Raw genomic sequence first — 21,103 nt, 5'->3', positions numbered from 1 at the left:
AGCAGATGCAAGTGTGGTGTGTTTGGCATTGCACACACTCCCTTGCTCTGACCCGCAGGAAATGAGAGAGAAAGGGAGAGAGAGAGAGAGAGAGAGAGAGAGAGAGAGAGAGAGAGGGCTCTGACACTGAGTCAAACAGTAAGACAAGCCAGTGAGACACTGTGAGGCTTCCAAGTGTACCTCCCTGTCTGGGACACGCCCTTCTCACCTTCGATGGACTCACTGAGACCTGGAGACGGGCTTTGGCAGTTGATGGCTTCGGTGGCTGATAGAACTAGGCTGAAGAACAGCTCAGTGTCTTGTTACACAAATGGGTGTCATATTTGCTACCTTTCCCATTGCTGTGACAGAAAGACCTGGCGAAAGCAGCATGGGGGGGGGGAGGTTGGCTGTGGCTTGAGGGTGCAGTCTGTCCTGTCAGAGAAGAAGCCTAAGGCATGTGGCCGTTACACCCATACTCAGAAAGCAGAGGGAGGTGAATGTTGGTGCTCAGCTTGGCATTCTCCTGATTCAGTCCAGAACCCCGCAGGTGGGACAGTGCTCCTGCCTTGGGTCCTGGGCTTCAGCAGTTTAACCCAGCCATCTTCAGTATTTCACAGCTCTGACAAGCAAAGCATTGTCTCCGTGGGAAGTCTGGGCCAGTCTTAGATGTATTCATTTAAAAGCATTTATTGAGTATCCACAGTATGTTGCTGATCATTTTCTGAATCCTGGAGTTATAGTGGTGAGCAGAACACTTCCCTTCAGGGAGCGTAGCATCCACTCTCCTTGGAATGCCAACAGCTCATCATGGATTCGATGTGAACGAATTCACAGACAACAAATGCTTTCCCATGTTATGTAATATCATGTATTTATAAATCTATGTACACAATTAAAGATCTATTCTTAGCTCATCTTAATTATATATGTGTGTGTGTGTGTGTGTGTGTGTGTGTGTGTACAGCCCTGGGGAATGTAACAAAGGATGAGGATAAGGCTGGTTGTCTTCTCTGTGGGCTGACATTTGAGCAGAGACAACCTGATCATGGCCTGTGGCATGGGTGTGGACCCTGAGCCCTGAGGTCCGAGGACAGGGACTGGTTGTGGAGCAGAGAGTGAGGGTCAGGTAGAAACAGGGAAGGAAGAAGAAACCAGTGGCAGCCTTGCAGGGCCTTGGGCTCATGGGACTATGGAGTCGGTCTTGCTTTTTGGCATACAGCAGATGCTTCATGCTTCATGCATGCAGTCTCACACACTCATTCTGTTTTCTTCATACTTTCTCAGTGGCAGACCACATGTGGACAGTATGAACTTGGTGATGAAGACAACCCTTAGGGTTCATGGCAGCCTCAAGCAGCAGGAAGAGAGCTGGCAGTGGTCCACCATGGGACTTCAGTGAGCTGGGTGCGGGTGATGTCATAGCTGCCTGGCCATGGTGGGACAAGGGTCAAGAAGCCTTACGAGAAGATGCCTTGGTTTATATGGAAGGTCAATGACCTCATCCTGGGAAAGAACGCAAGCAGAGCAGACAGACAGCCCATGCTAAAGCCCAGCTGACTGAAAGTGGAGCTGAGGGGAAAGGAAGCTCTCAAGGCAACAGGAATCCCAGAGCTTATGGTCTGTGGAGACACAGGAGCTATATGGCTGGGCCAGGCTTCTGACTAGGGATGAATCTTAAAAGTGAAGCCTGAAGCCAGGCAGTGGTAGTGCACGCCTTTAATCCCAGCCCTTGGAAGCAGAGGCAAGCGGATCTCTGTGAGTTTGAAGTCAGCCTGGTCTACAAGAGCTAGTTCCAGGACAGGCTCCAAAGCTACAGAGAAACCCTGTATCAATAAAAAAAGGAAGCTTGAGGCAGGCCTTATGAAAAAGATCTTTGAGCATCGCTATCCTACTGGAAGTGAGCTTCCCCAAAGCCCTTCTCATTCTCTGCTCTGAGTGAACAGCCCAGGTTCCAGGGTGCTCCTGTTGAACAATGACAATGGGGAAGCACTCAGAAATGCATAAGGCACCAGAAGGCACACCTTTGGACCAGGTGAGCATCCATAGCAGTCTTCCCATCTCCACACATCCAAACAGTGGGACAGATGGGACAACAAGAGACCCAGACAGTGGTTTACTGCAGAAGTGCCGGCCTGCTCACACAGGTGAGACTAGGCATGCAATAAGCTTCCAGCAAAGAGTTCACAGCTGAAACTACTACCTAGACCTACTCTGGCCACTCCTAGCTCTCTGAGTCCCCACCTACTGGTTCAACTATATCTCCCTGCGTCGGAGATCTCCCATGGAGAAACTGTTTACCTCTTGGAATCTGATTAATTCCCAGGTAGTTTTTGATCTTGGATGTGGAGTGCTTTGAACCCAGAATTCCATGGACTTGTTCCAGGAACCTTTTAGGCTTCAGATATCCAGCTAGTGGACCAGGAACCTGTATCTAGTTGTATCTGCTATGATGAATTAATCCATCTACCCTCCGTTTCCTCTTTTGTAAAATGCTCATCATGGAGCCAACTTCATGGAGACGCAGGCAGCTGGCGAATCCAAACCCTCAAATGATGAAGGCAGACCTGCCTGCTTCTTCTCTCCTGCCCTGCCTCTCTTCAGTCATTTGACTGCTGCTCCGTGGCTGAGCCCAGGGAGGAGACTGTGTCTTTAAGTGTTCCAAACCACACTGAAGTGTTATGACAGCATCTCACAAGGGATGCTGTTTCCATGGCAACTGCACACTAAGATAAGCAGGCCGCCTGTATTTTTTTTTTTTTGAAAGGTTGAGGAGCAGGGAGATGAAGGAATCAGGCAGACTGTCAGCGGGTGGGACTTAAAGACAAGAGCCATGCCCATTAATCCACAAGCTCTGATTGCTCCATTCCAGAATGAATACAAGACATTCGAGATGGGAAAACGGGGGCTGCTTTCAGGCACCCCATCTTGTGGGCCTGATCTGGGGCTGGCTCTGGATATAGGACTAGAGGAACAAAGAGAAAGCCACACTTGCATTTAGGTTCAGAAATCACGGGCTCTAGACTTCACCACTCCCACCAGGCACTCCCCAGTATATGGGGCTATCTGGTGTGTGTGTGTGTGTGTGTGTGTGTGTGTGTGTGTGTGTGGTGTGGTGTTTATTTAGTGGTGGACATTAAGGACTCAGGTTCTGCTACTGGCTGGGAATTAGATGAGCCGCCCAGGCTGCCCATAGGTAGGGAAGCTGAGACTAAAGAAAAATCAGCTGATTCACAAATACTCAATAAATGCTCATGACTAATGTTTATTGGGATGGACTGGTCCCACGAGGACAGTGGTACCATTTGTGCCGTGTGGTTTGGTATGCTGCCTGGCTCTGGGGAGTCTGACATCACAGCCTGCCCCCAGAACTGCCTACCTTTCTCCCTTTGTCCACCCTGTCCAGGTCTTCTCTTGGCTCTCAGGATCAGACCTCTGAACTGGCTCGTACCTTCACTCATTTACTTCAGCAACTGGTCTCCTCAACTCCTCGCACCAGCTTCCAGGCTGGAGGTCTCCTCACTGGTGCTCGCTGATGGGAAAGACTTTTGACATCCCCTCAGGGAAGCTGCTGCCATCAACTACCCCTCAGTCCAGATTCTGCATTTGACCATGCTTGCAGTGCACACCCTAGAGCTTGTCCTCCTGGACTTAGATCCAAAGGATAATGATCCAAGTAATTGCATGTGTTCCCCTAGGTAGTTTGGAGTCTTAGGTGTGGGGTGTTCTGCACCCCAAGTCCTGTGAACTTCCTCTAAGGGCCTTTGGGCTTTCAAGTGATGTGAGGCTACAAGCCAGGGCTCTTGCCCGCACATACAGCCATACACCGCTTGCCTACGTCCTCAGGGTGCACCCCAGCTGCTCGTGCTCAGCCTGGTCTTCCTTCTGTGCTGCACAGCCCTTTGAAGGTGTCCCTGGCTCTTCCTGTGTCGAGACTTCATTACAATCAGTCGCCCTGTGTTCAGGAGACCCCGTGCCCACAATCAGCTTCCAGAGAAGGGCAAAACTCTCAGTATGGCAAGGTTCTCTGCTAATTTATTTTGACAACCGTAATTTCATTTTAATTATTTATGGTTGGCTACAGAGTTCAGTGGCAGTGACCTAAGGCATGCGTTCTCTGTGGTGGACAGGATGTAGCCATGAGGAATTGCAGCTTCCAGGGTTTCAACATTCAGCTGACTTGGAGGACAGTGGTGTGAGGGTCCTCTGTCCCAGGCTACCCCTACTTTTGGGGGTTCCTCCACTAGCCCACGAGACTTGTTCTAATTGCATGTCCTGGAGATACAAGAGGAGAACCCAGTGCCCTGGAACGTGTGGGCTTTTTCCAGCTGATCTCCTAGGATTTTATGGTCAGGTTCCCTGTAGGTTGTGGCATCAGGACAGAGCCCAGAGGACAGGAGAAAGGTACTCATTCCTGGTCACACTCCTTTATTCTGACCACTGGAGAGGCTCTGACCAGCAAGGAAGGAATATCGTCTATCACACAACAACAACCCAGGTCTGCCCGAACTGAGCCCACCTCCCTGGGGGCTCCCCTTCACTTCTCCCCTGTCTGGAAGCGCTTATGTGTGGGCTTGTTTCCTACCTGAGTCTGCAGGGCTTTCTCGGGCAGCTGGCTGGTCCCTCTGAGGCCAGTCTGCCTTCCAAAGTGTGCTGTATGATGGCTAAGAAGTTTTCAGGATGCTGGCTTTGTGGGCGTTAAGAATGTGCCCCTTCCTCGGGGGACACCTCCGCTACAGAGTGTGCCCTTGGAGCATCTCCCTTGGGCTGAACATTGCCCTCTTATTATGGATGTCCCAAGAGGAGGGACTCTTGAAGACCATAAGGAAGTCCCTATGAACGCTTCTCCTGTGAGCCTGTTGTGCTGGCCGCTCATCTGACTTTCCACAACAGCCCAAGAGGTGAGCAAGGCAAGACGTTCTGAGCCCATTTCACAGAGACCTAAGGAAGTCTACACCTTTGCAGGTTGATGAGGAATGGACCAGACTTAGGGCAGCCTGATGGGGTGTGTGGTGGGGAGCAGGACTGGGGAGACAAGACAACTGGTGAGACCACTCACTTTGGCAGCTGGGAAGGTAATCTGGGGTGGAGCTTGCTAGGAGATATGGCCTCCGTGTTCACCACAGTGGGGTCTCATCTCGGATGCTCAGACACAACACCTGTGAGTCACACTTCATCCCATGTCCCCCACTTCTCATATGCATTCCTGTCAGGCTTTGTGCTTGTGGTCTCCACAGAGAGATATCAATAAAGGGGTGTTGGCCCTAAGACTGACCTCCAGACTGAAAGGATTTGTAGCAAAGCAGTCTGGGAACTGATACATATCTTTCCTCCTTTCCTGGAAGTTCAGAGCACACTTGAAGGGGGATAAAGGCTCTGAGAAGTCTCTGAGAAGTCCCGCACCAGAAAGCCTGTTTAACTCAGGGGTCCCTGCAGTGCCCAGACCCTGACACACTGCTGCGTGCTATTTCAGCATGGCTACTGATACCAGAGGCCCCTTCACTGCTCAGTGGTTAGCTGTCCCTGAAGAGAGACGAAGGGCACAGTGACCCCCCAGAAAAGCTCTTTGGAAGACCATCCCTGCTGTTGAGAGTCACCCTGAGTATATGCCACCATCACCCTTGTGGCGGGAGCTAACATTCAATCCAGCCCTTCACTGAGAGCTCCTGTGACGTCGCCAACCTTATCATAAGGAAGGAAGCACTGCTTGCGAGGATGGAGCCACGCACAGAGTCACAGTCTGGCAACAAGAGACCTGGCATGTGGGCTAGGAAGTCTGCAAGCGACCCTTCCCCTGCCCTGCACGGCCAGCCACTCTGTCCACTGTCCCATCCATCCCAAGCCACAGAGCCCACATTTGCAGTCCTCTGCTAGCTCAGGTCTGGACTCTGCCCAGGAATACTCCACCCCACCCTCCCCTCCCCTGGCCCTCCTGGAGCTGAGGCAGAACATGCCAGAAGCCCAGGAACTGGAAGCTTTTCAGCAGGAAACTGGTATAATTTTGGTTAGGAGCTGGAGAAGGGTTGAGGAGGCTCTGCCAGACAGGGCCACATCCAAAAGAAATAGAGAGGATTTAATGTTTCAGGTTGTCCATTTAAGGGACGTAAAACCAGGAAGGCAGTTTTATTCAGCACTTTCCAGGCCTGACCGGCATTTGCTTTTCCGTCTCTCACGTTCCTGCTTACTGAATTGAGTAGGACTGGAGCCTCCAAGGGAACCCGGTCACTAACTAGCTTTATCTGCTTGGACTCACCCTGCCCCCTCCAGCACCGCTCTCACTTGTACAGCCCCTTCCCCACCCCCCCGCCACCCCTCCCTCAGACTCTGTCCCTGAGGGGCCTCCCTTTCCATCACCCCTGCCCTCCCTTGTTCTTCTGGGAGCTCCCAAGAGTGAGGCTGCTGTGGGGCCTTCAGTTGGGCAGGATACAAAGGGAGGCTTGTGAAGCTGCAGCCCCTCTGCCCCCTCCCCTGGGTCCTGTGAACATTCCTCACCCTTGCCCAAGACCTTCCTGAACCCTTGTCTATTTGGAAAACCAGATTAGACTGGCCTGCTGAGGACGGGATTTTCCCTCCTCCAGAGCCCTGTCCCATCCCTCTCCACATTTCAGAACCTCTTATTCGCCTGGGGCACCCTAAACCAGTGAGCCAAGGTCGCAACCCCCAAACAGCACTAGCCTCAGATTCTTTCTTTATTCTTCGTGCACTGGCCAGTCCATTCTTCCCAAGGGTCTCTTCCCCCCGCCCAAATGATTTCAGTTCCACAGACATCCATCTGCCCCTGCAGGGGTGGGCTTGATGGAGTCAGACAGACTCAGGGGGAGGCAGCCCTCGTCCTGCTCAATTCAATAAGCAGGAATGTGGGAGATGAAAAAAAAATGCCTGTCAGGCCTGGATGGGGCTGAATAAAGCCCCCTTGTGGGGTGCCCACTCCCGGAGTGCTGTGCAGGGTCGTTCTTGAGCACTTCCTGCATGCCAACCCTGACCGAGGTGGGTGGGAGGGTCCTATGGGATGTAGGTGCCATCCCTGACGGAGGTGGGAGGGTCCTATGGGATGTAGGTGCCATCCCTGACCGAGGTGGGAGGGTCCTATGGATGTAGGTGCCAGCCCTGACGGAGGTGGGAGGGTCCTATGGAATGTAGGTGCCATCCCTGACCAAGGTGGGAGGGTCCTATGGAATGTAGGTGCCAGCCCTGACCAAGGTGGGAGGGTCCTATGGGATGTAGGTGCCAGCCCTGACCAAGGTGGGAGGGTCCTATGGGATGTAGGTGCCATCCCTGACGGAGGTGGGAGGGTCCTATGGAATGTAGGTGCCAGCCCTGACCAAGGTGGGAGGGTCCTATGGATGTAGGTGCCATCCCTGACCGAGGTGGGAGGGTCCTATGGGATGTAGGTGCCAGCCCTGACTGAGGTGGGAGGGTCCTATAGGATGTAGGTGCCACTATGCTCCCTTGCTGCAGAGTGAGACATGGGGAGCAGTGTTTCTTGCTGGGGTTATAAGTAAGAGGCAGGGCTAGGATTCGGAGCTGCCCTCAACAGCACACAGCCCTTGTTTGAGCATTTCTGGGTCCTGCTGATCAGGCGTGGTCAGGCTCAGCTCTTGCCGAAGCTCTGAGACCGCAGTGTGCTCTCAGGTCACTCTTGTGGCTGACAGAGTGTGCTGTGCACCATTTAGATTGGTGAACTAGGTAGCGAGTGCCTGCAGGAGATTCTGGGTCAGGGTTCTCCTAGGTGCATGTGGCACCTTCCTAAGGGAGCTGCTGAGTATTGGGTGCGTGAAGATCGGAGCCATTGCCAGGTCTCTCCTCAGCAGCTCGGTGCCTGTCTCCTGGGAAAAACCAAGGGGCTCAACAACTTCTATGCCGGTCCCAGCTGGGCTGAGGGGCTGTGGCCCTGATGACAGCCCAAGGCCATATGTCTAATGAAGCCAGACCTGGATGTCACACCTCCTGCCTCCCAGTCACACCGGGTTTAATGACAGATGTATGAACACATGATAAGGATTGCCAGGGCTGAGCAGTTGGGTCGTGGGTCTTGGCAGTACTGTGAGTGTGTACTTGTGAATACTTGGACACTACTCAAGTGATCAGTTACTCTGATGAATGAAGGGCCAGTGCTCTTTCCAGAAGGACCTGTGCAAAATGCCGTTCTCCTAGCCCTGTCTGCAGCCCCAGCTTTCCTTCCATCATGGGCTGCACTGCTGCCGAGCACTTACCATCTGCCTGTCCTGTCCATCGTCATCACTGAGATCTTGTTCCAGACTCCCCTCAGGTTCCCAGTCCTTGTGATCTCCACCAAAAGAGTAGTACAGAGGACAGGCAGGGTTTCCCGCGGGATAGAGGAGCTCATACTCAGGGGGAGACAGTGACCACAGGACCACCATAGAGCAGAGCACTTGTGGGAGAGATGGTGGCCACAGGACCTCTCCAGAGCAGAGCACTCAGGAGGGGGAGGGGAGATGGTGGCCACAGGACCTCTCCAGAGCAGAGCACTCAGGAGGGGGAGGGGAGATGGTGGCCACAGGACCTCTCCAGAGCAGAGCACTCAGGTGGGGGAGGGGAGATGGTGGCCACAGGACCTCTCCAGAGCAGAGCACTCAGGTGGGGGAGGGGAGAGGTGACCACAGGGACTGTTTGTAGATCCTGCATCTTCAGCAGGCTTTGTAATGTTTTGAAAACCTCCAGAACAGGCAGCTTACCTGAGGGGCCCCGATCTTCCTCAGGTGATTGACAAGACAATGTAAATAGACTCGTATCACAAAGGGCAATGATATGCTTTTGTTCTTTATCAGAAAGCCTCATGTTAGGCAGTATCTTTTGCACAAAAAATTATACTACCCTTACTTATTTGTTGGTTTGTTTATGTATTTGTTTATGTTGGTCTTTCATGCTATGGCACGCGTGTAGAGGTCAGAAGACGACTTTGAAGAGTCAATTCTCTCCTTCTGTCATGTGGGCCTAAGGGGTGGAACCCAGGTCATAAATAAGGCTTGGTACCAAGAACCTGTACCCTCTGAGCCCTCTCGCCTGACCTCCTGCTATTGATCGTTTTTATGATTTAGAACATTTCCAACTAGTGACCTGCCAAGCAGTTCAGGAGGGCACAAAACTGTGTCTCCTCCCAACCAGAGATAGAGCTCAAGTCACTCAAATCTTTAATTCTGATGAGAAATTAAGGATTTTAGTGTGTTTGTGTATGTGAGAGAGTGTGTGTGTGTATGCATGTGCACGTGGTCACAGATACATGTGTGACATATGCAAGGATGGAGGTCAAAAGTTAACTTATCAATGCCAGTTCTCTTCCTTCACCGTGTTTTGAAGTGGGGTCTCTGGTTTCGGCCCTTGCGCTGCACTGCAGGCTGACAGACAGCACTCCTGTCCCCCTCCCATCCTGGAGCACCATTGCATGAGGCTTTTTATGTGGGCTTTGCAACTCAAACTCAGGCATGACAAACACTTTAGTCCCTGGGCCATTCCTTAGCCCCACCTGACTAGTACTTAAGAGAATTAGCGTCCTGACTTATCTTAACTGTTGACTGAGCTTCAGCCCAAATGCCCTTGAATCCCATAACACCTAACAGACATCACAGCCACCAGGGTAGTTGACTTGGTCAGGTGCATCTGGGTCTCTGGGCAGAGCTGACCATGTAGAAGGTCCCAGTCAATATCCAAGGGGGAAATGAACTTTTTGTCTGGCATCTGGAGACCCCATTGCTGTTTTGCAGACAGGCTGAGGGACAGTGGGTGTAAATAGGATGGCACCCCTCAGGGTGTGGCTAGTAATCAAACCTCGAAGGAAGCTGCTGGGTTCTGTCCCTGGCTGTGTCCTGCCTCCCCAGGGGAGGGCCTGTCCTGCCCACCTCTGACCTTGAAGAATGATGACTGTCATAGTCAGAGATCGCCAACCACGCACTTTCAAATAGGTTAGAGGTGCTGCTCACAGAGTGAAGGGGCCACAGGAGGGGTGTTAGTGGTGGTTGAGTTGGGGCTGTCTGCAGAGATTTTGATGGATTGTGAATCCCGTGAAAAGGGGATTGACTCACACAGAAGCTCCGTGCTGATCATTCAGTGCTGGGAACCCGATGAGGCTGCTTGGGGAGGTGGCTGGCTGAGGCTGGGGTTTACATCTTATTTTAAGGCATAGAGAAGCCTTTCCTGGGTCTGAGAAAGAGGCACTCCAGGGACTAATTTGCATTTTAAATAAGTCCCTCTGGCTGCAGCACAGAGAATGAATTCAAGAAACTGATGAAACTGATGGGGGCTGAGAACTTAGAAGGGGACAGAGTCTTCAGCAGCCTAAGTGCCCACTGGGAGCAGGCAGGATGTACTCGGTACATACAAGCACACAAGCATACACACACACACACACACACACACACACACACACACACACACATGTGCCTTGCTTGTGGACCTTGGGGAGAGGTGGCTGGGTATCAAGGGGTAAAGGTTATGGGATGAGGGCCTCAGAACACGGAATCAGGTGGAAAGAAACCCCAATATGTCCAGGCTGACCCCCAGCTGGAGAAAAGGGGGAAAGATGAAGAATTGTCCAGCCCCACCTCCACTCCCAGCCTGCTCAAAACCTGTTCATTACTACTGTGTTGTTCAGAAGATTGTTGTTGTGAGCCATGACCACAATGGAAGAGCAGCCTTTGGTGAGCAGGACTGGAGGGCTGACGGGCTGGAGGAGATACAGTAGACAAACACAGTTATGCAAACGAGGCTTGAATATCCCATTTATAACTTGAGCACCATATGTTTTCCTAGCCCACTCCCTAGTTAGCACCAATGTTTGCTAGGTGTGGACATTTGTGTGGTTTCTAAGACCAAGTTTCTACCACAGAGGATTCCAGCTTAGTAAGAAAATAGAAAGAATTGCAGATCATGGCACAGGTGGGTCACGATGGCACCACAGGGACAGTTTGGGCTTTCCAGAGGACAGAAATGGAAAGATTGGTCAAGAAAGTCTTTACTGAAGTGCCCGTGAGGGACTGAGGCTGACGAGGTGGCGTTCCCTGGTCATGGGACAGCCTGTGCCTGCTTGAACGTGGGACACTCCCTTCCCACGGTAGTTCTACCATAGGAGAAGTGGGGACAGTAGCATCAGAAGTTCAGGCCAGGGCCAGGCTGCAGCAGTCCTTAGGAGTCCAGAACGGAGCCGATAGTCCAAGGGTCTGGCTCTGGTGGGAGCAGACCACAGGCTGAAGAGATGGAGAGAGGTGTCTACTGGAGACAAGAAGGCCCATCCCTACAGTAGAACAAAGTCCCTGGAGTAGGACAGAGCTCAGAAATGTCCCATCTTAAGTCCCTTAGAACTGTTAGGAATCTTAGAAAGTTGGAGGACAGCCAAGCATGGTAGTGCAAGCCTTTGATCTCAGCACTCGGGAGGCAGAAGCAGATGGATCACTATAGTTAGAGGCTAGCCTGGTCTACATAGCGAGTTACAGGATAGCCAGGGTTATGCAGAGACCCTGTCAAAAAAAAAAAAAAAAACTCCCAAAAGATCTGGGGGTGAGTGTTCTGAATGGTGGTGAGTCAAGCTTTGAACAGAAAAGTAAGATTCTTCCTCCTGCCCTCCCGACAACTGAATCCCTCTGCAACATCCCCAGTGCCCAGATGGCAATCTGACAAGCGTTTATGAAGCCATGACAGGAAGGCCAGAATGTTCCAAGCTACTTTTCTTTGTGTCTCTCTGCTTCTAGGTAATGATTTCCTGTAGGGCCAGCTGCAGGTCAGTCTGGGTTCTCCATAGCCGGGGTACGGCATGGTGTTCTCCTTAGCTTGGATACAGAATGGTGTGTGCCTGGCCTCAGGGGAGGTCAACAACATTTCATGATGGAAGGGAGACCGAAAGAGAGATGCTTTCTTCTCCCGTGTTCAGTAGAGCTGCCTCCCAGAAACCCCTTCACTGATAGTGAGGGGCAGTGGGTGGGGGGAGTGATTGATCGTGGGCCCGGGTCTGGGGCTCCTTGGCTCCTGCAGTAGCCCTGTGCTTGCCTTACAGTGGGCTATGTTTATCCTTAAGGTCTGGACCGACATTTTTCTTTTAAGTCCAAAGGCTTTTTACAAATCCCAGCCTAAAGCAACAACTGGATTGTATTTCTGAGGAGGGAAGAGTGGGGGAGAGGGCAGAGCAGAAACAGAGAGAACCTTCACACTCCCCCGCCCTCCCCCCAACCCGCTAATGATCTGGGATGGAGTTTGAGCAATAAAAACACGACGGGGTGTTTAAGTGGGGTGATCTGTAAGGCCCAGCCCCCAGAGGGCCTGGGAAGAGGAGAAGAATCAGTTTATGGTGAAATAATAGACCTTTCTTTGTGGGCTGCTTTTAGCAGTGGGAACCAAGCTGCCCTGAGGAAGAAGACTGGCAGGGACACCCCGTGACACCACGTGGGATGGGCCCTGCCTTTCTGATGGGAGCCATGCTCCTCTCTGGCTGCTCGCATAGTCTTCTGTGAAGTGGACATTTGGAAAAAGCGGCTCCCACTGAAGGCATTGAGCCGGGCATCTTCTGAGGTCTATTAGGCAGGGAGCCTGAGGAAGGGTCTCCAGGTCTCCCTGTGCCCCATGACCTGGATGTATGAGTTCAGGAAGCGCAGGCTCTTTCCAGATGACCCCTCCTGTAGGCCAGGAAGCTGATTCCTTGCCCCAGTTATGAAAGAACAAGTATTGGGGCCTCCACTCAGCCTCTTGGTCTCTCTGGACTTTCATATCTTCCTCTTAAATCTGTTGTCTACTCCAACCATTGGACCCTAACTGGGAAACTTAAAGCAGCATGAATACAATCTCAAAATCATGAGGCCCAAAGCGCCCTAAAATAAAACTGCAGTAGAGACACAGTCCTCTGAAAGCCCAGGGGAAAGTCCTCCTGCCTGTCCCATCTGCTGAGGCCTCGCTGGCCACCCTTGCCATTTGTTCCTCAGGCTGTAGCCACATCTTCTACTCTGATGGCCCTTCCCCTGTGCAAACTCTTCCTTGTCTCTTTAAGGACACAGTTGTGGGACCCGGGATGACCTCATCCTACTAGCTGCATCAGCAGAGATTTTCCAAATAAGGCCATGTTCAGAGGTTGTGGGGGATGCTGCTCAGTCCAGCACACCTTCCTTCTACACACGGCTGACAATTAGTAAGTGCTTGTTGGAAACGTAGTTCAGGGAGAAGTTTTCCAGCTTCGTTCATAATTAGCCACTCTTAGCTCTGTTGGTGTGCAGCCTGCAGAGGGAAGCGGGGTTCTCGGAGACACTCCCCAACACTCCTCTCTGCTTTGCATCAACACCTGTGGCCTTTGCCTTGACAACTTCAAACTTGCTCAGATGTCTGAAGGAAATTGTGAAAGCTCTTGCTCTCTCCCTTCTCCCCTTTTCCTCCCCCCCCCCCGTGCGCGCGCGCACACACACACACTGATACACGTGCATGTACTCATGATAAAGGACACTGCAAAGCGTCAGGTATCATTCTCATGAATGCTGTCCATCATCTCTGAAGCAAGGTCTCTCTCTCATTGGCAGCAGCTAACCAACTGGTCAGGGAACCACAAGGAACCCCTCTCTCTCTGCTGGGATCACAAGCACACGCCACCACACCTGGCAGTTTTATATGGGTGCTGGGGCTCAAACTCAGGTCCTTGAGCTTGTAAAACACTTTGCTGACTGAACCCCATCGCCAACACCCCAGCTCTACTTCTAACGTCACGCATCCCTATATAGAAATCTGTCTGACTCACTGTGGGGCTGAATGTCTCTAATTCCGGTGACCCTCTCCAACAAGAACTTGAGCCCTGTTCACTCAGATGGGTCTAGAGTTGTCTGAATGAGTTGTTGGTAGAGTATACTTAGCCCGTGGCTTCCTGGGTAGTGTGCTGAAACAAACATGTGTTTAAAATATGAGTTTGTTCTGAAGTCATTTGAAAGAAAAACATTCAGTAAAGACTAGTGCAGGCCGGATGCTGGAGAAGAGTGAGCTGAGCACAGGTGGGATGCAGGGGTGTGGCTACTGCAAACAGGAAGATGCGGGGGCAGGGAAGGCCAGGCCCTGGGCCCCCCACACTGGCAACAGGGAGCAGTCCCTACAGCTTTCAGGGTCAGAGCTTGGGTCCTGTCAGCCCTAACAGTTGAGCTCAGACAGTCTTCTCCAACTAAGCAATTAAACACTCGAGTAATAATCAAAGGCAGAGAAAGAGCTATTTAATGGGGCCGCATTGGGAAGAGGACCAGCGACCCTCCTAAGACCATTCTCAGGGTCCTGACATGAAGTTTAGGCTTTAAGAGAGGGCAAGAGGTGTTCACAGCTTGTCTGCTGAGGTGTGGTCCCTCTCACCTCAGGCGCTGGCCCATCATTGTCTCAGCTCCACTCTCTACTGCAGAACAGTCTAACAGGTTGATGAACTGTGTGAAATCTTCCTGGGAGGGAGGTTCCTCCCTTAGCTGGCACCCAGCTTCTGCCTCTTCCTCCTCCCAGCATGGTATTCCTGGGTCCATTGCTTCAATGTCTGACTGCCAAGGGAGGGGCCAAGAATCTTCTCATCCCTGCAGGGTGGTTACAGACTTCCAATTCACTCCTGGGTTTGACTATCAGTGGTGTCCTTATGGGCCTGGTGACCATATACCTATTACTTATCAAGCACCCATTTCTCCTCTGCGAGTGGGGTGGGAAGCTCCCCATGGGAGAGTTCTGACGTAGTTGGATATTGACCTTAAATCCAGGTGGCTCTTGTGGGACAGGAGAGCAGACACAATCTCCAGTACTTGAGGGAGGGGCCATGTGGGACTGCCCCCGTTCCAGGACCTGAAGAGGTCCCCTTGAATGCTATATGTTAAAGTATGGTCTGAGGAGGCCATCCATGAGCCCAAGATGGGATCAGGCCCTGGAGAAAACGCCGTCTTAGTCATCCGGGGAGCTACAGTTTGAAGTCTCCTATGAGCACATATGTATGTGTGTTTTGTGTACATCAGTGAAGGCAGAAAGGTACCGTGGCATGGCGTAAAAGTCAGAAGACAGCTTCCGGTGTTGGTTTTGCCTTCTGTCTTATCTGAGTGCCAGGCTGGCTGACCTGTGAGCTCCTGGGGATTCTGTCTCTGGCTCTCTTCACTATGGGTACAGAGATTATATATGCACACTGCCACCTAGCTTGGCACCATCTCAGGTCCTCTTGATCACGTGGCAAAGCACTTTCCCACATCCCAGGCATCTTCAGAGCCACTGATTCTCCTGAATTTTAGGCTCCAGTTATGCACCAGGTACTTCAGGAGTGGAACTTTCTCGTGTACATCCCTCCAAGGGAATTGAGATTACTGCTAGTTGGAAACAAAGGCACTAGGGCTCAGAGAGGTGAAGTAAGTGGAGTAGGGTAACACAGCTAGAAGGAGAAGCAGGAGACAGATAGGAAGCCTGCAACATCTTCCTTGAACAGCTGCCCTGGTGGGCAGTTCAGAATTTTCACAGACAGATGATATTGGGCAAGAGTCAGAAAACTGACAGGAAGCTTCTAGTCCTGCATAAAGAAAGCTCTTCCTGCAGAAGGGAAGGGTACCCTGGGCTCCCCATCACCATACCCCCTATTCTTGTGAGACGGAGCTGGGGTACCACTGAATCTCAGCATTTGCTTTCATTTAACACACAGGGTGAGTGTTGGTATTCAAATGCACCCTCCCAAAGGCCCGGGGCGGGGAGGGGGGGTGCTATCTGCAATCTTGTAGGATTAGAAGGCAATTTGAACATGAAATTACTCCCTGGGGTCTGCTCTCTGTGGGGAGGGGGTGGGATTTGACATTTCTTGGAATTGATATCCTGGCTCCCCGGTGGCTCTATGATTTGTAGGCAGCCTCTGGTTCCATCCCCTCAGCACGGTGTGTGTTAACTGCCAATCGCCCTGTTTATAAGAGACTTGTGATTCCACACAGACTTAGGAAACAGACTTTCTGGTTGGGCACTTTCATCTCTTATCCGAGTAACCTTCTCTTTAGGGGTTCTGGGGGTAGGACTCGGGGTCTTACACATACTAGACATACTGTATTGTCCAGGTATCTCCCTTCATTTTAAGAAATCATTTTATATGGATGAATATTTGTCTTCTTGTACATCTATGTACCACGTGTGCATAGTGCCCATGGAGGTCAGAAGAGAGCATCCCCTGGAACTGGGTTTACAGATGGTGGGTACTGGGACTTTAACCAGCCCCCTATCATTTTATTGATTTTTTTTTATTATTGTGTGTGTAGTTTGTGTACATGTACACACCTGTACCAGGGCATGAATGAATGTGGAAGTCAGAGGGCAGCTTTGTGCAGCTAATTCTCTCTGCCTTGTGTGAGTTCTGGGGATGGAGCAGAGGCTGGCAGGCTTATGTGGTAAATGCCTCTACTGGCTGAGCCCAGCCTCCTTCATTTTAAACGAATTGGCAGATGTGTGCCCCATTGTCATTTCTTAATATTACCCAGCAGGCATTTATAATTAAAGAATTTGACTAATATCTGTCTCATCCCAAATAATAATAGGCTTCCTGTTGTACAAATGGAGCTGAAGCTCTTTCATGGTCTCCCATAATTAGAATTTTAACTGTGTGCATATACCTCCCCTTCCCCCACCCCATCTCTGCCCCATCCCCAGCCATGATCTGGTGGTTTTTCCTCTGCCTCTCTGAGGCCCCCGAAGCCATCCAAAGTCTGAGAAGGAGGAGGGAAAGATTGTTCTGTACTGAACCTTGAGGCTCTCGCACAGTGACCTTCCTGGCAATGAACACCACAGCCTGTGTGGTGTCTGCGCCCTTTCAGAACGGCAGATCTGCCTGTGCAGTGGATAGTCGCAGGACTGTTTGCTTGGGACCCAGATATCAGGATCGCTGAAGATGCTTCCCTAATGAAGACCAGAGTCTCAGTAAGAGAATCGAAGATAGCCAGGGTGCCACCTGCCCTGGTCTTAGTGGCCTTGTCCTCCTCTGTCCCCAGCAGAAACAGGCTTAGATCCTGCCTTGGTTTGTTCTGGGTTGGGGTAGGTAATGTCATTAAAGCAGGTCTCAAGGATCTTACCAGTGGAGCCTCCAAGCTGGAACATCTGCTGTACCCCAAAGTCAGGTGGGTCAGAAAGCTAGGATAAAAATATACTTTTCATATTGTAGACCTAGGTTCAAATCCCAGCCTGGCTACTTCCTGACTGTATGACCTTAGATGAGTAAGTTAACTTCTGGGCCTTGGTTTCCTGTTAGGCTTACAGTGATGGCTACATGAGCCCCCAACTTCTACTGTGTTTAGTGGGGTCCCAGACATATAACAGGACTCTCTGCGTCCCTCCTTTGTAGTATGGACATTTCCCATGTCTGATTCACTATAGCCTCTGAGGTTAACTAGCTAAAGGGCTTCACTGTTCTCTAGTCAGCAACGCATAAACTGTCTCAGAGGGGGTCCACGGGCATCTGGAATGCAGGTGGGACAGCAGAGCTCCGGTGACAGCAGGGCCCATCTTCATTGAGTGCCACCTTTTGGGTATCTTCAATGATAGCTCCTTCCTCAGGCCAGGGGGAGAGCAAAATTGGGGTCTGGAAAGTAGGGTTTACCTTCAGGGGAGATGGAGCAGTAATTTGGGCTAATCTTAAAGGCAGAGAAGAGGCACTAAGATGGATATCTGGTCAACCTCCAGCCCTCACAGAGCTACCACACTGGTTAAGGTCATGAGCCAACTTAACTGGGACATGGTGAGGCTGCTGGATTTCCAGAGTCACAAGATCACTGAGGGCAGGAAAGCTACACAGGCATCCCTGTCCTGTGCTACTGGTGTGTGGGTGTGAGGAGAACCTTAGGGTTCCTGCTAGTATTGCTATGCCAGTGTATGAGAAACAGACAGACAGATAGAGACACAGAGACAGACAGAGGAGGCAGATAGAGAAAGAGAGGCAGAGACAGACAGAGAGAGAGACACAGAGACACAGACAGAGACAGACAGAGGAGGCAGAGACACACAGAGAGAGACCAAGACACAGAGACACAGACAAAGGCAGACAGAGAAAGAGAGGCAGAGACAGAAACAGAGAGAGATGAGACACAGAGACACAGACAGAGACAGACAGAGAGCAGATAGAGAAAAAAAGAGGCAGAGACAGAGAGAGAGACAGACAGACAGACAGACACAGAGACAAAGACAGATAGAGGAGCTGAACACTCAGAGAGCAGCCCAGTTTGCCAGCGTGGCTCTGGCTTCTCTCTAAGTGCCTTTGCTCCTCACCTCCCAGCAGTCACTGCACATTTCCAGGCTGTGCTCCAGGACCCTCCAGGGGACAGGTAGGTAGACCTGATACTCTGTATGTAACTATGATGATCTATACCAGATCACCCTTCTCCAAGAAAGGTGTCTAGCCAAATTGCTTGCAGAGGTGACCTGGAACAGAAACAGTCAATTGGACAACTTCGGACAGGGACTCACAGGCGGTGATGCAGAAACAAACCAAAGAACAGCGTGTGCTTTGAGTGGCCATGAGTCCTGTTTGTTGCTTACTGTGTGTTCTCAGACAAGTCACAGAACCTCTCTGAGCCTTAGTTTCCATGGGGGGAGGTGGGAAAATCATAAAACAAGCTTGCCTTTGTATGATTGGGACGGTATGTATAAGGTACCTGGCATAGTCCATGAGTGTGAGAACAGGATGTGTGAGTTGTCCACCGGCTTATGGTTTCTCATATCACAGAGCAGCTCTTGAAGGGCTTTTGATATTCTGTTAGCTAGCAGTACTGGGGGAGACTTCCAAGCACTAACCCTTCGCCTTCCCTTGCTGTGTGACCTTGATCAAAATGCTTGGTGTCTCTGAATGAGTCTGATGGGGCTTTGTACAGCAGCTCTAGCTACCAGCTCCCAACTGCATGCATGGTGTAAATGCAGCTCAAAAATATTGCCAGGTGTCCAAACCCTGGCACAGGCAGGGCTGCTCGGAAGCTTGAGCTGGAGCTCTGTGGCACCATCTGGCCACCATGAGTACCAGGTTGAGTGGGGCACATACCCCTCCACCACGTTGGCCCTCTGTATTCACGGGATCCAGTCACATCCAAAAATGAGAAAAAGAACGAGATGTCAAGACATGAAAATAAAAATCAAGGGCCTGGAGACCCTGGGAACAGGGCCTTGGAGACGGCCTTTAGAAGCATCAAACTTCACACAACAGCAGAAGTCTTTTTTTCAAAGGAAACCCAAAATAGAAAACAGACAAAAGTCAGACGGGCCTCTGCGGTGGTTTAATTCTTCATTGTTTGGTGGAGAATACAGCGTTGTTGGGCCATCTCTCCAAGTGCCCGGGGCGGAGCCCCCAGGACTCATTTCCTTTACCAGTAAAATTGTTCCAAAGTTGGGAGGCACCTCTGCAGCCACTGCCAACTCCTGTCTGCACCAGGGAGCAGAAATTTCTCAAAGCAAGACCGCCATCAGCTCCCAGCACATGGCAGGGCAGCTTTGTGCAGCTCTGTGCCTGGGTTAGAGCTGCGGCTTCAGAGAAGGGCCAGTCAGGAGAACCAATCCTGTAGGAACCGGTGGCAGAATTGTTCATTCATTTCTGTGTCCAGTTTTGCATCTGTGCATCCGTCCATTTTTTCTCATTTGTGCATTCATTAATTCATCCATGTGCCCATTCATTCATGGGTGTCAGTTATTCATCCTTTCATTCATATGCCCATTCGTTCAGTTGTGAGCCCGTTCACTCATTCACATGTTCACTCATTCATTTATGATAGTCATTCATTAATTCATTCATGTGCCTGCTCACTCATGCGTTCCCTCATCTGTGAGTCCATTCACTCACGCATGTGCCCACTCATCTGTGCAGTTACTCATTCATCCGTGTGCGCATTCATCCATCCATCAGTAACTCACTGACGTGCTGTAGCAGATATGTCAGCTGCAAGGACGAGCCATGAACAGATTACAGATCTGTCTAGTTGGGAGGGAGGGTCCAGGGAGGGTGAGTCTGTAACACACCACCACTGCCACAACACCTCTTTCCCCTCCTATCCTTGCCAGCTTCTCTGCCTTTGGTGGTGGATTCTGCCAGCAGACAGAACTGAGTGGTCCCAGTAGCTGCCCACCTAGATATGAGGGACAGGCAGGAGCTGAGCAATGTGGCCACCCAAGCACCTAGATATGAGGGACAGGCAGGGGCTGAGCAATATGGCCACCCAAGCGCCTAGTCCTCTTTGTACCATTTCAGCTCATTCTTGCCTTGAAAGAGTAAACGGGTGCTAGGCCGGAGGAGGGTCTAGGTTGGATTACAGGTGAACTTCAGGACAAGTAGCTTATGGCCAGGCAGACTCTGGTGCCAGGCCTGTATGAGCCCCCTAGGAGGGCTTCTGGGATGAAGCATCCTTCAAGGAAGCTTGAACCTGGAGTGGATGTCCCAAGTCTGGCTTGGCTTCTGGTATCTCCAGATTAGTTTGCTGGAGAAGCTACCTGGATGTGCCCAAGGGCCACACTGGGCCCCAGCTTGACTTTGCTGTCTGCCAGCCCTGTGAGTTTGAATGAGTCACTTGGTCTGTCTTTCTCAGATTGAAATGGGAGCTGTATTAGTCACCAACAAAATCATTCCACTTAACGAAAGCCTCCAAAGCCCGGCGGCTCCACACAGATTTGATTCTCACCGTCAAAGGTTGCAGACTAGTGGCCACCTGGCAGGGCTGGCTTAGATTCCGGGCGTCAGGCTCCTATCTCTTGTTCACCTTTGGCTTGAACCTGAGCTCTCTGAGACCTGTGACATGTTCTTACTATTCATTCACCCAGGATGAAAGAGACTGGGTGGCTTTCGCTGCTGAGATCTGTTCCTGGGACTGTTGACCAGTAGGCAAGAGGCCTTGGAAGTCCTGCCATCAGACAAAGTGAGTCACGTAGTCAAGTCAAGGTTAGGAGGGTGGCCACGCCTTACGGAGGAACTAGGAGTTAGCAGATCCGTGATGGGTAAGCAGACAGAGAACGATGCCTTCACTGAGTAATTAAGATGGCAAACTTTCAAGATAGTGGCTTTCTTCTCATCTTCCTGACCTGGAGATAGCAGCTTAAAACAAAGGTTTAGTACTGGAGAGATGGTTCAGCCGTTAAGAGCATTGCCTGCTCTTGACTCTGAGTTCAATTCCCAGCAACCACATGGTGGCTCACAACCATCTAT

The 21,103-nt window shown here is 51.1% G+C and overlaps 1 protein-coding gene across 2 annotated transcripts in view; it reads left to right on the top strand.

Moving 5' to 3' along the window:
• Tspan18 (tetraspanin 18) overlaps window positions 1-21,103 on the top strand; it is a 135,756-nt gene that overhangs the window by 47,743 nt on the left and 66,910 nt on the right. The window contains exon 1 of one of the 2 annotated variants that reach the window (XM_041641279.1): window positions 20,720-20,816. The exons of the other annotated variant lie outside the window; for it this stretch is intronic. The gene's annotated coding sequence lies outside the window, so the exon portion shown is untranslated. Of the gene's footprint in view, window positions 1-20,719; window positions 20,817-21,103 lie in introns of those variants that run through there. 2 annotated transcript variants of the gene reach the window in all.

The sequence above is a fragment of the Microtus oregoni genome, unplaced genomic scaffold (genome assembly GCF_018167655.1).
Source record: "Microtus oregoni isolate MIOR12 unplaced genomic scaffold, Mior012 000068F_ref0000429, whole genome shotgun sequence".
NCBI classification, from domain to species: domain Eukaryota; kingdom Metazoa; phylum Chordata; class Mammalia; order Rodentia; family Cricetidae; genus Microtus; species Microtus oregoni.
The sequence above is the reverse complement of the archived record's forward strand: the minus strand, read 5'-3'. Positions and strand labels throughout refer to the sequence as shown.